This window comes from Budorcas taxicolor, chromosome 5 (genome assembly GCF_023091745.1).
Source record: "Budorcas taxicolor isolate Tak-1 chromosome 5, Takin1.1, whole genome shotgun sequence".
In the NCBI taxonomy this organism is placed as follows: domain Eukaryota; kingdom Metazoa; phylum Chordata; class Mammalia; order Artiodactyla; family Bovidae; genus Budorcas; species Budorcas taxicolor.
In genome coordinates this window covers 63104663-63117329 of record NC_068914.1, presented here as the reverse complement: position 1 = coordinate 63117329, position 12667 = coordinate 63104663, and positions in this window count along the sequence as shown.

Sequence of the window (12667 nt, the reverse complement as noted above, 5' to 3'; positions counted from 1 at the left end):
ATGCTGGGAGGGATTGAGGGTGGGAGGAGAAGGCAACAACGGAGGATGAGATCGTTGGATGGCATCACCAAATCAATGGACATGGGTTTGGCTGCACTCTGGGAGTTGGCGATGGACAGGGAGGCCTGGCGTGCTGTGGTTCATGGAGTCGCAAAGTGCTGGATACAACTAAGAGACTGAACTGAACTGAACACAGCAGAGAATGTCTTTGTGGGAGCCTCAGAGTCCAACTGAGGAGGACAGCTCTCCTTTGTCCGCAATTTCCTTCATGAGGGGAAGTGAGAGCAAAGTAAGTACCAGGCCTCACCAGCCCTATGCAATGCTGCCCAGAAGGCTCACTTCTGTCTCATTCCACATCGAATGCTGAGGAGTTGGGCTTGGCCAGATCATCTCAGAACAGCTCAGAGCGACAAGAAGCCATGGAGGCTCACGGCAACTGATGTGATCTCAACAGCTGGGTATGGATTCCGCTAACCTGCTCAGGGCATCCACCAAGAGGCTCACCCATGAACTCCACAGGATGACCTGCCACCTACAGAACTTCTACCAAGCCCAGGTGCATACCCCAAGAACCCAATGTGCCACTCTATGGCTGGTGCCCTACAAAACTCAAGGCACTGCACATCATGTGCCCCGCAGGTGGCTGTCACCCCAGGAGAACAGCACAGAGATCTCACTATCGGGAGCAGATCTTATGGCCAACTTAACTCTGCAGGATAAGGAAAAGATGTGTAACCGTGAGTACTTCTGGGAATTTCCCTAGGAAATATAAAAGGGAGGCTCTCTATCAAAATTCCAATGGCATTTTCACAAAAAAAGAAAAAAAAATCCTAAAATGCTTAAAGAACCACAAAAAACCTCAAATAGTTAAAGAAATCCTGGCAGCATCATCATGTTTTCTGACCTCAAACTGAATTGAAAAGTTATAGTGACTAAAACTATGTTGTACTGGGATGAAAACAGACATATAGACCAGTTGAACAGAATCAAGATTCTAGAAATAAGTCTATACATATCAAGTCAACTAATATTCACAACCTGGATAATCACGATGGTGTGATAACTCACCTAGAGCCAGACATCCTGGAATGTGAAGTCAAGTGGGCCTTAGAAAGCATCACTACAAACAAAGCTAGTGGAGGTGATGGAATTCCAGTGGAGCTATTTCAAATCCTGAAAGATGATGCTGTGAAAGTACTGCACTCAATATGCCAGCAAATTTGGAAAACTCAGCAGTGGCCACAGGACTGGAAAAGGTCAGTTTTCATTCCAGTCCCAAAGAAAGGCAATGCCAAAGAATGCTCAAACTACTGCAGAATTTCACTCATCTCACACACTAGTAAAGTAATGCTCAAAATTCTCCAAGCCAGGCTTCAGCAATACATGAACCGTGAACTCCCTGATATTCAAGCTGGTTTTAGGAAAGGCAGAGGAACCAGAAATCAAATTTCCAACATCTGCTGGATCATGGAAAAAGCAAGAGAGTTCCAGAAAAACATATATTTCTGCTTTATTGACTATGCCAAAGCCTTTGACTGTGTGGATCACAATAAACTGTGGAAAATTCTGAAAGAGATGGGAATACCAGACCACCTAACCTGCCTCTTGAGAAATCTGTATGCAGGTAAGGAAGCAACAGTTAGAACTGGACATGGAACAACAGACTGGTTCCACATAGGAAAAGGAGTACGTCAACGCTGTCTATTGTCACCCTGTTTATTTTACTTATATGCAGAGTGCATCATGAGAAACGCTGGGCTGGATGAAGCACAAGCTGGAGTCAAGATTGCCAGGAGAAATATCAATCACCTCAGATATGCAGATGACACCACCCTTATGGCAGAAAGTGAAGAGGAACTAAAGAATCTCTTGATGAAAGTAAAAGAGGAGAGTGAAAAAGTTGGCTTAAATCTCAACATTCAGAAAACGAAGATCATGGCATCCGGTCCCATCACTCCATGGGACTTAAATGGAGAAACAGTGGAAAGTGTGTCAGACTTTATTTTTTTGGGCTCCAAAATCACTGCAGATGGTGGCTGCAGCCATGAAATTAAAAGACGCTTACTCCTTGGAAGAAAAGTTATGACCAACCTAGATAGCATATTCAAAAGCAGAGACATTACTTTGCCGACTAAGGTCCATCTAGTCAAGGCTATGGTTTTTCCTGTGGTCATGTATGGATGTGAGAGTTGGACTGTGAAGAAGGCTGAGTGCCGAAGAATTGATGCTTTTGAACTGTGTTGTTGGAGAAGACTCTTGAGAGTCCCTTGGACTGCAAGGAGATCCAACCAGTCCATCCTAAAGGAGATCAGCCCTGGGGTTTCTTTGGAAAGAATGATGCTAAAGCTGAAACTCCAGTACTTTGGCCACCTCATGCGAAGAGCTGACTCATTGGAAAAGACTCTGATGCTGGGAGGGATTGGGGGCAGGAGGAGAAGGGGACGACCGAGGTTGAGATGGCTGGATGGCATTACAGCCTCGAGGAACGCGACTCTGAGTGAATTCCGGTAGTTGGTGATGGACAGGGAGGCTTGGCGTGCTGTGATTCATTGGGTCACAAAGAGTCAGACACGACTGAGCGACTGAACTGAACTAAACTGAATATTTGACAGGGGAGCTAAGAATATTCAATGAGGAAACAACAGTCTCTTCAATAAGTGGTGTTGGGAAAATTGAACAGTAACATACAAAAAAAAAGAAAGAAAAAGAAAGAAATTGGAGCTCTCTCTTACATCACTCACAAAAAATGAACTCAGAATGGATTTTCATTTAAATGTGAGGCCTGAAACCATAAAATCTCTGGAAGGAAAACTAAGAGGAAGTTCCCTGGCGTTGGTCTCAACCATTATTTTTTCTTTTTTGATACTGAAAGCACAGGCAATAAAAGCGAAAATCCACAAGTTTGACCACATCAAACTAGAAAATTTCTGGACAGTAAAAGAAACCATTAAAAAGTAAAAAGACAATCTATGGAATGGGAGAAAATATTTGTAAACCATCAACCAATAAATGGTTAATATTCAAAATATAAGAAACTCATAAAACTCAATAGCCAAAAAAAAAAAAAAATCTAATAATCCACTTAAAAAATGGGAAAGGATTCCAATAGACATTTTCCCAAGGAAGACACACAGACAACAGATACATAAAAAGGAGCCCAACATCGCTAGTCATCAGGGAAATGCGTATCAGAACTTCAGTGAGGTATCACCTCACACATGTTTGAGTGGCTATTATCAAAACCAGAGATGACAAGAGCTGGCAAGGGTGTGGAGAAAGAGAACTAGTGCACTCTTGGACTGTAAAATGGCTCAACCACTATGCAAAACAGTGTGGAGGTTTCTCAGAATATTTAAAATATAGAACTACCATATGATCCAGCAGTCTTATTTCTGAGTACATACCCAAAGGAAATGAAGTCCCTCTCTCTAGGGGATTTCTGCACTGCCGTGGTTATTTCAGCATTTTTCACAATAGCCAAGACACAGAAACAACCTAAGTATCCGCTGGCAGGTGAATGGATAAAGAATACGTGGCATATACTTACCATGGAATATTATTCAGTCATGAGAAAGAAGGAAATGCTGACATTTGTGACAATATGGATGAATCTTGAGGACATTATGTTAAATGAAATAACTTAGACAATCATTGTCTAAAGAAAGACAAACACTGTATGATTTCACTTATGCATGAAATCTAAGGAAGTCAAACTCAGAAACAGAGAGTGGGTTGGTGGCTGCCAGGTGCATCAGAGTAGGGGAAAGGAGATGCTGTTCAAAGGGTGCAATCTTCCAGTTATGAGTACATTCTGGGAATCCAATGTATAGCATCGTGATTATAATGAACAATACTGTACTGCACATTTGAATGTTGCTATAGAGTAGATCTTAAAAATTCTCACCACACACACAAGAAGGTAGTTATGTGAGGGGACAGATGTGTTCACCTTCCCATTTGGTAATCATTTCACAATATATGTGTGTATTAAATCATGTTATACACTATAAATATACAACATAAATCAAATGTGCAACTATAAATCAAATCATGTTGTACACTATAAATGTATACAAAGTTATACGTCAGTGAAAGTCGCTCAGTTGTGTCTGACTCTTTGCGACCCAGTCCATGGAATTCTCCAAGTCAGAATACTTGAGTGGGTAGCCTTTCCCTTCTCCAGGGGATCTTCCCAGCTCAGGGATTGAAGCCAGGTCTCCCGCATTTCAGGTGGATTCTTTACCAGCTGAACCACAAGGGAAGCCCTATGTGTCAAATATACTTCAATAAAGTTCCTAGGGGAAAAAAGACAGATTTCTAAAGAAAATCTAATATCTTTAAGTTCTTGAATCATATATAAATGTTTGAGGCAAACTTTTCTTTCTTTTTTTTTTTTTACAGAGATTAGAAAGTAAGGAGCCTACTTACATTTATCCCAAGAGTGTAGGTAGAGATGTATTATTGATGATAACCTTTCCACTTCTACTTGCAAAATCACTAATTCAAACATCTCCATTTCTGACCACAAATGCCAATCTTTTGGGTTTGCTCAGGTCAGTTCAGTCACTCAGTCATGTCCGACTCTTTGCGACACCATGGACTGCAGCACACCAGGCTTTCCTGTCCATCACCAACTCCCAGAGCCCGTTCAAACTCATGTCCATCCAGTCGGTGATGTCATCCAACTGTCTCATCCTCTGTCATCCCCTTCTCCTTCTGCCTTCAATCTTTCCCACCATCAGGGTCTTTTCATTAGTCACTTTTTCTCACCAGGAGGGCAAAAGTATTGGAGTTTCAGCTTCAGCATCAGTTCTTCCAGTGAATATTCAGGACTGATTTCCTTTAGGGTGAACTGGTTGGATCTCCTTGCAGTCGAAGAGATGCTCAAGAGTCTTCTCCAACACCACAATTCAAAAGCATCAATTCTTTGGCGCTCAGCCTTCTTTATGGTCCAATTCTCACATCCATACATGACTACTGGAAAAACCATAGCTTTGACTAGATGGATCTTCGTTGGCAAAGTAATGTCTCTGCTTTTTAATATGCAGTCTAGCTTGGTCATAGCTTTTCTTCCAAGGAGCAAGCATCTTTTAATTTCGTGGCTGCAGTCACCATCTGCAGTGATTTTGGAACCCCCCAGAATCGGGTTTGCTAGCCCAACTCTCTCCTCCACCAGCTCAGTGGTAGAAAGCAATTTGCCTTCTGTATTTACTCCCTCTCTTTAATTGCTGGACCCTCATCAAGTTTAGATTTCATGGTTTATTATGACAATTACTGTATTCCTGATTCTCACATTTTCTTTGTTCCTCTGTCTTTGTAATTACATCTATTGGCAACACTTTATTTCTATATGAAACGATACATCCGCCTTATCAGTACTTGAAGGCAGGCCACTGGGTGCTGCTGGAGCAGGTCCCACAAAGGATATCTTTTGTATCTTTACAAATTAACGGTCATGTGCCTCGAATAATGTTAAGCAGTTCTATTGCAGGATTTAATTCAATGCACTCCCCTACCACATACACATTAGCTTTTCACACTTTCTTTTCTCCTTAGCCCATAACACCTCCACTTCGCCCCCTCAGTCCAAGCAAATAGTCTCACCTCCTACTTCAGAGAAAAACATCAATGGAGTGCAAGTCCCTTAACTTTCCATGGGCAGACATCCATATCTACTAGCAATTGCAGCCCTAAACCCTCCTTTTGTACTTGTTAAGGTGCACCTCCTTCTTTTTAGGGCCCAACCACCTTCCTTATTCTGGATCCTATGCTCTGCCCTCTTTTCAGAAAGCTTGCCCCTTTAAATACCCCTTCTTGTGTGTATGTACCCCTTCTCTTCAAACCTCTCTTGCCCTGCAACATATTCCCATGAGAAATATGCAGGTCCTTCTTCCACCTTAAAAATCCCTTGACCTCACATTTCATTCCATCCATGGTCAAACTCGCCCATTCCTTTCATAATCACACTTCAAGAAATTTTCTGCCCTTAATGTCTCCATTTCCTTACCTCCTATGCATTCCTTAACCCATTCAAGTCTGACTTCTGTTTGTATCACTGTGTTGAAATGACTGTTGCTAAACTTCCTAAGGACAAGGATTGCCATATCCCTGAGCCACTTTCACTGGAAAAGCAGGCTCCATGGAGACAGTCCTGAACTGGAGCAGTGGTCTCCTTATCCAACGATCTACCTGTTACTACAACTAGTAACATTTTGTCCTCATCCTATTTCTCAGCAGCATTCCACTGGCCACTCCCTTGTCTTCCAATAAATCCCTCCTTACTCTCTCCCCATTCATTCTTATTTACTTGAATATCAGATAATAGAGTCCCACAAAGCTGCTTTAAGCACCAGTCCTTTCCTAATGTATATTCTGATTATGTAACTCCATCAGTTCCCATGGCTTGCATCTCTACATCAATGGCATTTAAAGTTACATATCCAGACTAGACTTCTCTGGGGATCCCAGGCACAGAAAATTAGTTGACAGTTTCAGTGGGAAGTTTCACATGTGTCCTGAGACATGAGGATACTCTAGACAGGCAAATAGTTTGGCATTTCTTTTAGTGTTCTTTAAATATTTGTTTATTGTCTTGCTCATGAGAGGAAGAACTGTTCCTAAAAAACTATGTGGAAGCATTTATCTACTAAATCATTTTATCTAGAGTATTTGAAAACAAATAATGATAACTCTCCCACCATTGGTGTTTTTTTTTTCCCCTCTTGTAGCATTTCAAACATCTTTATTAGAAGCAATAAAAATTTAAAGAGATTTAGTAGCTTTTCATCTTGGAAAGTTCAGAAATACCAAGATTCTCAATTGCATTGAGGCCTGACTCATTATTGCTTCTCTGTGGTCCTTATTAAAAGGAAAGTTGAATTACTGATTACTCTGTCAATTTCTTCATATCAAAAATTACTTAAATATTTGAAGAAAATTTAGAATAATAGAAGTCAGAAGCAATGACTCTGATATAGGTCACATAGCAATGTGGAGACACTTGAATCTTAAAATTTAGTTCCCATGAAATAACCAACAGAGAAAAATCTTTACTTACAGGAAAATATATACATATGTATAGACATAGAAGTATCTACTCTTATTGAAGCATACTCTTCCCCAGACACTATAGCAGAGGTTTTATATTAAGATAAGTTGGTAGTAAATTAACCAAGTTTTGATGTTGCAAAGATCTGAGTTTAAAATCCCATGTTATCACTTTTTAATAGGAATACTTTGGACACCTATCTTTTTGATTTCCCCAAGGATCATTTGCCTTCTATAAAAGAAGAACAGATTTTATTTTCTTGGGTTCCAAAATCAGTGTGGACAGTGACTGTAGCCATGAAATTAAACAATTCTTGCTCCTTGGAAGGAAAGCTATGACAAACCTAGACAGCATATTAAAAAGCGGAGACATCACTTTGCCAGCAAAGGTCTGTATAGCCAAAGCTATGACTTTTCCAATAGTCATGTATGGATGTGAGAGTTGGACCATAAAGAAGGCTGAGCACTGAAGAATGGATGGTTTTGAACTGTGGTTGTGGAAAAGACTCTTGAGAGTCTCTTGGACTGCAAGAAGTTCAAACCAGTCAATCCTAAAGAAAATCAATCCTGAGTATTCATTAGAAGGACTGATGCTGAAGCCCCAGTAGTTTGGCCACTTGATGTGAAGAGCAGACTCATTAGAAAAGATCATGATGCTCAGAAAGATTGAAGGTCAAAGGAGAAGGGGGTGGCAGAGGATGAAATGGCTTGATAGCATCACCGACTCAATGGACATGAAATTGAGCAAACTCTGGGAGATAGTGGAGGACAGAGGAGCCTGGTGGGCTACAGTCTCTGGGCTTGCAAAGAGTGAGACATAACTCAGAGACTGAACAATGACATCAACAACAATGAAGAACAGTAAATTATATAAATGAGGTTGTTGAGAGATTTAAGATTGTATGCAAAGCCCTTGATAAAGTACCTGGCACATAGTCCATAATAACAGGCTTTATCATCCTCTTCAACAGAAGCAGCAGCTGATATTATCCCTGGACGTGCTTCAGTCTTCATTTTATTTCATATGTATCTTCATACCACTCCTCTGTACTAGATTATCATTCCCACTGTCCTTGAGGAAACTGAGGCTCGAGGTAATCCAGCCAATAGTTGGACACAGGCAGAGTTGAATCCATGTGTGTCTAACTATAGAGCCCCTGCTCTCTCCATAGCACTGTGCATATATAGTGTAACTTGTCCTGATTTAGAGAACTGACTTCTCTTCTCCAAACCAATTTGCACATATCTTTGCTCATACCAATTCCCTGATCTACTGACTCATTTGGGCAAAACAAGAATTTTCTGGGCCAATGAAATAAAGAATTGGGGCCAGAGAGATACATGTATCAGTGTGGCTGTATCAAGATATATGTACCAGTGTGGCTTCCCAGGTTGCTCAGTGGTAAAAGAATCTGCCTGCCAATGCAGGAGACATGGGTTCAATCCCTGGGCTGGAAGATCTCCTGGGGCAGGGAAGGGCAACCCACTCCAGTTTTCTTGCCTAGAAAATCCCATGGACAGAAGAGCTTGACAGGCTGCAGTCTATGGGGTCACACAGAATCAGACATGACTGCGCGCACACACACATATGTACCAGTACCTCAGTAAGAAGGAAGCTACTGATACACTCGTATGATTACATATACAAACCCACATCATCAAGTCCATATTACAGTATATCTCTTAGAGATAAAGTACAATTTACTCAACAACAAAATTATCATGTAAAATTATAAATGTAGAGGGAAAGACTTATTACTTATAATCCTTTACTTTTCTACAATCTTTTTTTTTTTTTTGAGGTTCTAGTTTTTAACAGTTTCTAATCTGTGCAATCTTAAATTTCCCTAGAGAAGTCATCTGTAGTCCAAGGATGTTCTGCTTTGTTGAAAAATAAAAGAGCATTATATAATTGAGGCATCATTTATGTAACCAGAGTTGCTGGAGCTTGCTACTACCACAGGGCAAAGACTCAAGAAAGCATCTAAAAGTGTACAGCAGGCAGAGTTATCAATAGAGAAAAAAAGCTGTGCCTACAGTACCTTCCTGCCAGGGAAGAATCAGGATGATTACACTTCTCCCAAGCTATACAGATTAAGATCTACAAGGCAGGATTTAATGCCACTTAAAACTGGAACTGCATGTTACTGCATGCCTACTTTGTTGTCAACAATTCAAAAGCAGTTAAATTTTTCCAAGCTAATATATGTGTTTTCACGTATACATTCACCTTGTACAACCTGGAATGGTGGTGAATAAGAAATAAAAGATTACTCATGTTTATTTCAGGTCTAGGCAGTCTGTTTAAATGTGTGAGTTCCACTGGTACTTTATTTCGTCGGTTTAATAAAAACTTTAGTGGATTTTTTTTCTGTGCTAAAGCAAACTCTTTCAAACAATACTTAGAGCACAGGCATAAGTAGACAAAACAGAAAGAGTCTTTCTTGTTAAGCCATGCCAGTTCTACTCTTGCAGTGCAACTGGTAAACACACAGGAAGGAAGAGTATCTTTCAGTCTTCCTGAAGGTATTCTTAATTATATGTTAAAGTTCTCTGCATACTTCATCACTTCAGTGCTTGCCTAGAGACCGATAAATCTATTGGAGTAACATATTTTGCAAATCAAATGTAGAAACCCAAAACATGTTACATCAAATCAAAGTCTGTCCTGCAAACAAGTTGTTTTGGAAAGGTGGAATGTGAAAGTGAAGTCACTCTGATTCTTTGTGACCCCATGGACTGTAGCCTACCAGGCTCCTCCATCCATGGAATTTTCTAGGCAAGAGTACTGGAGTGGGTTGCCATTTTCTTCTCCAGGGGATCTTCCTGACCCAGGGACCGAAACTGGGTCTCTCACGTTGCAGGCAGATGCTTACTGTCTGAGCTATCATAAGGCTCCAGAGTTTCATTGGCTTTTTCCCCCAGTCTTAGGAGAAATAGTTGTCATATACCACTGTATATGTTTAAGACATACATTGCAATGACTTGCTTTACATATATTATGAAATGATTATTACTACAGGTTCAGCTAACATCCTTCATCTTATATAGATATAGAAAAATTAAAAAATTTTCTCCTTGTTATGAGAATTCTTAGGACTTACTCTCTTAACTTTCCTATGTATTACACAGCAGTGTTAATTACAGTTATCATGTTGCACATTATATTCTTAGTACTTATTAATCATATCTGTAAATCTGTAACTTTGACCACCTCCCTTCAATTTCTCCTCTCTTCATCCTCCGTCTCTGGTAACCACATCCAATCTCTTCCTATGACCCTGCTTTTTTGTTTTCTTTAGATTCCACATATAAGTGAGATCATGTAGTATCTGGCTGTCTCGGTCCAACTTATTTCACTTAGCATAAGGTCTTCAAGTTCCCTCCATTTTGTATAAATGGTAGGATTTGCTTGGTTTTTATGGACGAGTAATATTTCGTTGTGTATATATACGACAACTCCGTTACCCATTCAGCCATCAATGTACGCTTAGGTTGTTTCTGTCTCCTGGCTATTATAAATAATGCTGCTATGAATGTGGGGATGCAGGTGTCTTTTGGAGTCAAGGTTTTCATTTCCTTTGGATATATTCCCAGAAGTAGAATTGCTCAATCATAAGGTAGTTCTATTTTTAATTTGAAGATCTTTTATACTGTTTTACATAGTGGCTGTTCCAATTTACCATCCCAACAACCATGCACAAGAGTTCCCTTTCCTCCACATCCACGCCAGCATGTTACTTCTGGTCTTTTTTAAAATTAATTTATTTTTTATTGAAGGATAACTGCTTTACAGAATTTTGCCATTTTATGTCAACCCTCAACATGAATCAGCCACAGGTATACATATATCCCCTCCTATTCGACCCTCTCTCCCATCTTCCTCCCCATCCCACCCCTCTAGGTTGATACAGAGCCCCTGTTTGAGTTTCCTGAGCCATACTGCAAACTCCCATTGGCTATTTTACATATGGTAATGTAAGTTTCCATGTTACTCTTTCCATACATCTCACCCTCTGCTTCCTTCTCCCCATGTCCATAAGTCTATTCTCTATGTCTGTTTCTCCACTGCTGCCCTGTAAGTAAATTCTTCAGTACCATTTTTCTAGATTCCATGTATATGTATTAGAATATGCTATTTTATGTTTCTCTTTCTGATTTACTTCACTCTGTATAATAGGTTCTAGGTTCATCTACCTCATTAGAACTGACTCAAATGCATTCCTTTTTATGGCTGAGTAATATTCCATTGTGTGTATGTACCATAACTTCTTTATCCATTCGTCTGTCGATGGACATCTCAGTTGCTTCCATGTTCTAGCTATTGTAAATAGTGCTGCAATGATCAATGGGATACATGTGTCTCTTTCAATTTTGGTTTCCTCAGGGTATACACCTATGAGTGGGATTGCTGGGTCATATGGTGGTTTTATTCCTAGTTTTTTAAAGAAGCTCCATACTGTCTTCCATAGTGACTGTATCAATTTACATTCCCACCAACAGTGCAAGAGTGTTCCCTTTTCTCCACACCCTTTCCAGCATTTATTGTTTGTAGACTTTTTGATGATGGCCATTCTAACAGATGTGAGACAATATCTCATTGTGGTTTTATTTTGCATTTCCCTCAGATGGAGCTAGTGATAAAGAACCTGCCCGCAAATGCAGGAGACACAGGTTCAATCCTTGGGTCAGGAAGATCCCGTGGAGGACGAAATGGCAACCCACTCCAGCATCCTTGCCTGGAGAATCCTATGGACAGAGGAGACTGGCAGGCTACAGTGCAAAGGGTCACAAAGAGTCAGATACAACTGAAGTGACTTAGGACAGATGGAATGACTTGTAATGTTCAGCCTCACTTCATGTACTGCCAACCTTCTATAGTAAAATGCTTCACCATTCTCTGAACTGCTGTCAAAATGCAAGTTTGGAAAAATGTATAATGTAGACTTCTGAGATATAGGAGATTTCAGTTCAGTCAGTTCAGTTGCTCAGTCGTGTCCAACTCTTTGTGACCCCATGAACTGCAGTACACCAGGCCTCCCTGTCCATCACCAACCCCCGGAGTTCACTCAAACTCATGTCCATTGAGTTGGATGAGATGGCCATCCAGCCATCTAATCCTCTGTTGTCCCCTTCTCCTCCTGCCCCCAATCCTTCCCAGCATCAGAGTCTTTTCCAATGAGTCAACTCTTCACATGAGGTGGCCAAAGTACTGGAGTTTCAGCTTTAGCATCATTCCTTCCAAAGAAATCCCAGGGCTGATCTCCTTTAGAATGGACTGGTTGGATCTCCTTGAAGTCCAAGGGACTCTCAAGAGTCTTCTCCAACACCACAGTTCAAAAGCATCAATTCTTCGGTGCTCAGCTTTCTTCACAGTCCAACTCTCACATCCATACATGGCCACTGGAAAAACCACAGCCTTGACTAGATGGACCTTTGTTGGCAAAGTAATGTCTCTGCTTTTCAATCTACTATTTAGGTTGGTCATAACTTTCCTTCCAAGGAGTAAGTGTCTTTTAATTTCATGGCTGCAGTCACTATCTGCAGTGATTTTGGAGCCCCCAAAATAAAGCCTGACACTGTTTCCACTGTTTCCCCATCTGTTTGCCATGAAATGATG